The following is a 5,105-nucleotide window of genomic DNA, read 5'->3' on the forward strand; positions in this document are numbered from 1 at the left end:
ATTTCCCAAGCACATCCTGTGCATTTGCTCATGGGCTTATCTCTGCCTAGAATGCCACTTTTATCCCACTCATTCATCTAGTCTAAGTTTCACTTAAGCCTAAATTCAAATGCTGCTGCTTCTCTATATCTTCCCCACAAGGTAGGATCAATTGTTTCTAACTCTTTCTTCCCATGTCCATATACACACTTGCTGTTTTTCAAATATATGTATCAGTTTTTTCAACTAAACAATGAGGTGTGTAAGTAGGAATGCTGCTGCTGCTGCTGCTAAGTCGCTTCAGTTGTGTCGGACTCTGTGCGACCCCAGAGACGGCACCCCACCAGGCTCCCCCATCCCTGGGATTCTCCAGGCAAGAACACTGGAGTGGGTTGCCATTTCCTTCTCCAATGCATGAAAGTGAAAAGTGAAAGTGAAGTCTCTCAGTTGTGTCTGACCGCCTGGACTGCAGCCCACCAGGCTCCTCAGTCCATGGGAGGTTCCAGGCAAGAGTACTGGAGTGGGGTGCCATTGCCTTCTCCCATGAGTAGGAATACTCCCTTGAAAATCCCTCTGTCCCCAGTTACTAGAAAAGTAGCCCATAGCCCATATCCCATGTAGATGATCACTGATTGCGTTGTTATTGTTTATTATTCTTTCACTGGTGGTGGGCAGCCATAGTTATGACCTGCATCTGTCATTCCTGAACTATATAGTATTATGAATCATTTTTTCAAATTTGTTGTTTTCTGGTTATAGAGGTAATATTAACTCACAGTAAAGGTTTGGAAAACACAGAAAATGTAAAGAAGAAAATAAAAATCACACAATAAACTCACTACCAGGTAGCTCCCATGAATAAGTTGATGAATGCTCTTTCAGTGTATTCATGATTCAAATAAATGTTATGCTAATTTAATAATAACACGTTATCATCATTTAGGATAACAAATCTACTCTCCTTGAAGAGACAATGCAGGTGTCACTATCAGTTGCCCAGAGGTCTTAGAATTACAATTAATCCTCAATTTCTGTATATGAGTCACAAATGTCATCCTGAAGGAAAGTTTGTTTCTATATACATTATTTTATATAAATTTGAGATCATACTATATAAATTATTTTTGAATTTCTTTTCACTTCATATGATACCATCATTTCTCCAGGCTCTTAAGCATTCTTTCCATCATGACCTTTAATGTTGTGTGTTTTGGGCTGAATTTTGTCCTCTGGAAAAAAATCGTATGTTTAAGTTCTTACCCCCAATAAGTCAGAATGTGACTGCATTTGGACACAGGGCCTTTAAAGAGGTGTATAATTAAAATTACGGCAATAGGGAGGTCTCATCCAATATGAATAAGAGGAAGATATGTGAGCACACACAGAGACACCAGCAGCACACACGCACAGAGGCAAGAAGAAGGTGGCATCTGCAGGTCAGGGAGAGAGGCCGCGGAAGAAACCAGACCTGCTGACACCTTGATGTTGGATTAAAGTAAAGTGAAGTGCGCTCAGTCGTGTCCAACTCTTTGTGACCCCATGGACTATACAGTCCATGAAATTCTCCAGGCCAGAATACTGGAGTGGATAGCATTTCCCTTCTCCAGAGGATCTTCCCAACCCAGGGATTGAACTGAGGTCTCCTGCATTGCAGTCGGATTCTTTCCCAGCTGAGCCACCAAAGAAGCCCAAGAATACTGGAGTGGGTAGCCTATCCCTTCTCCAGGGGAGCTTCCCATCTCAGGAATAGAACTGGGGTCTCCCGCAGTTACAGGCAGATTCTTTACCAGCTGAGCTACCATGGATTTCTAGCCCCTAAAACTGTGACAGATACCTTTCTGCTATTTAAGCCACTCAGGCTATAGTGTTTTGTTACAGGAGCTCTAGCAAATTGACACACTGTATAATATATTTCATTATATAAACATATAAGTTATTTAACATGCCTACTTGGACTGCAAGGAGATCCAACCAGTCCATTCTGAAGGAGATCAGCCCTGGGATTTCTTTGGAAGGAATGATGCTAAAGCTGAAACTCCAGTACTTTGGCCACCTCATGTGAAGAGTTGACTCATTGGAAAAGACTCTGATGCTGGGAGGGACTGGGGGCAGGAGGAGAAGGGGACAACAGAGGATGAGATGGCTGGATGGCATCACTGACTCGATGGACATGAGTCTGAGTGAACTCCGGGAGTTAGTGATGGACAGGGACGCCTGGCATGCTGCGATTCATGGGGTCGCAAAGAGTCGGACACGACTGAGTGACTGAACTGAACTGAACTGTTAGGTGCCAATTTCTCTTCATTTAAAACAGTATTGTGATGAACATAAAGAAATTTTTTCAGGTTGACTAGGTGCTTAGAAAATCTTTAAAATATTTCCCAGTACAAAAATAGCATAAATTTACTTAGAAAATTTTGGAAAACACAGCAAAAAAGGAAACATAACGTAATGCCATTATTCAAATACAAACATGGCTATATTTATTATATTTCCCTTCACTTTTTTCTATTATTCAGGTGCTTTTAAAATGTAATCATGATTATACATTTTAAAATCAAAATGTAATTATGATTTTGCTTTTTTAACATAACATTATAAGCATTTTTCATATTTTTATATTTAAAAGTTGTTTTAATGGCTTCATATAAATAGATTCATTAAGAAAAGAAAAATAGAGATTTCCCTGACAACTCTTCCTCATATTTGTACTTTGTAGTAAGTATAGCCTAAGTAGCTAGAAAGAGAGAAAAGGAAGGAAGGAAGAGAGGGAGGGATCCAGAAAGGAAGGAGGGAAGGAAATGAGAAAAAAAAGACAAGACAGCATCTTAACCTAGCTGGAAGATTATTTTTCTATCAAACTTCAGTCCAAAGGCAGACAGAGGTCCGAAACTGGTAGGGTGGCTCTCCCTTCCTCATCACAGTTTCCATTTGTGTATCCCGGTTGGTACCTCTAGCCCTCATTAGCTTTCAGTCAGCAAGTGGCGAGTGGACCGGGGAGTACACTCACAATCCCTTTAATGGCAAAACCTACGAGTGTACACATCATTTCTACCAGGTACTTTTGGCCTAAATTTAGTCTTATGGCCACATCAGCAACAATGGAGGCTGAGCACCTTAATTCCTTTAAAAATAAATAAATGTATTGAATTACATGACACTGATTCAACAGGCATTGTGTGCTCAGGACTTTCAGCAGTTACTTCATGTAATATTCCCTTACCACATGTTATCACAGGTACCTAAGTGTCACTCAGACTCCACGCCCAGGTTCACTGCCACCTGACATCCACCAGAATCTAAATCTAAAACTACTGCTCTCTGACTAGATTATTATTATACTTCTTTTTTTTTTTTTTTTTTTACTTTTTTCTGCATTAATTTTTTGCCCCATTTATTTCTGGGTCATAAGTTTTTGTTTCTTCAGTTTCTTCTAGGATATCTTTTTCTTCCGTGCAACCTCCTCTTCTGGTTTAGGAACAATGTTCTTTTTCAGTAAGGATCATCTCCATGTGGCAGGGAGAGTTCATGTGGGGGTTGATCCAACCATGAGCTCTGCAAGTCCTGTGCCACATCTTGGGGGCTTTTTTCACCTGGATGTGCTCAACGACCAGAGAATCTACATCAAAGCCCCTAAGTTCAGCATTACTCTCTGCATTTTTGAGCACGTGCAGTAAAAATTCAGCACTCTTTTTGGGCCATCGACCCTGCATCCACTGTCACTGATTGGCCTTTGCACACTTACCAACTCCACTATTGTAATGATGGAGCGAAAAACATTGGTTCTGTAAAGTGATATCTTTCAAATACTTGGTGGCTTCTCATATATGCATAATCTTAATGGCCTGGGCAGTTTCACAAGTGTTCTTAAAGTGACCACAAAGATTTGAACCACTTGATTTGCATGATTTTCTGGGGTTTTCTGGGTCAAGTAAATAGCGCACCATTTTTAGAGGTCACCTCAAGCTGTTTATCAGAAAACCGTATTTCCTTGTTAACCTAAAAATTGAAATTTAAAAACATGTACATATTTCATTTCTAAGACGTCTGAATTTTAAAAAATAACTCTTGGTGAAATGTATAGTCTCTGCCATGCATCCAAATATGAGTTTAGTAAAAAATAGGTTGTTTTAGAATGAGCACAATCTCTGAGTTTCTGAGAAGGGTCAAATAAATAACTGGTGTTTATAACCCTTCAGTTTGTTCCCATGTACATTATGACAGTGAGAGTTATTATTTTTCAACTGTTTCTAGATCTTAGGGAATAGACAATTTTGTGACAAAGTAAACTGGAAAAAAATCCTCCTAATACTATTAGCACAACAACAGTGATATTATTGTCTATTATTGTCTTGCTAGGGGCAAGGTCAAAGTCATAATCACAGGAATTCTACTCTTTCTTCATATGATGAGAAAATAAATCAAAACATGGCAAAATGGACTTGCTTTTTAAGAGAGCCAGTGAGCCGGTTATCTGCACCACCCTCTGACCAGGAGTCTGGTCTGGAATTGGAACACGTTGCTTCACCTTCACACGTGGGGCTGATGCCTTTACATTTAACACTCAACTTTGCAGGACACAAAAAGGAGGAATAAGTTCCTGCATAGCATAGTGGAGTTCTCCAAAAAAGGGGTGAGGTCTCTTAACTAGGAGACAGGGAAAGAGGTCAGAGTAGGCATATGGAATATTCTTCCTTTGGAAGGACTAAGCCATATACAGTGTTTATCTTTGAGTGCTTGAGTGTCTCCTGCTGAGTCACGGGTCAGCAGTGACCTACAGTGGGGACAGGGGCTCTGGCTGCAGCAGACCTGGGTCACCCAGCATGTAGCATGAGCCCTCCTGGAGGAGGTCACTATTAGCCCCGACATACAGCCATCAAGCAGATGACCCACAAATTGCAGAACAATTATACCAAAGAAATTCTCACACTGTTAAGAAAGTTCTAGGACCCACGACAGATTTCCCAACCTGGAGACTCAGCAAAGGGACTGAGAACACTCAGGGAATTTGACTTTGGAGGCCAGTGGAAGACTGAGCCAGACTTGCCTGTGAGTGTCCAGGAGTCTCTGGGTCAACAGTTTGACCTCAGGCCAAACAACAGGGAGGGAACACAGCCCCAACCATC

General features: G+C 40.8%; 1 pseudogene; it reads right to left on the reverse strand.

Moving 5' to 3' along the window:
* Positions 1 to 3,373: 3,373 nt before the first annotated feature.
* LOC112584354 lies at positions 3,374 to 3,926 on the reverse strand (annotated as a pseudogene).
* Between the last annotated feature and the right edge of the window lie 1,179 nt (positions 3,927 to 5,105).

The sequence above is a fragment of the Bubalus bubalis genome, chromosome 4 (genome assembly GCF_019923935.1).
Source record: "Bubalus bubalis isolate 160015118507 breed Murrah chromosome 4, NDDB_SH_1, whole genome shotgun sequence".
Classification (NCBI taxonomy): Eukaryota; Metazoa; Chordata; class Mammalia; order Artiodactyla; family Bovidae; genus Bubalus; species Bubalus bubalis.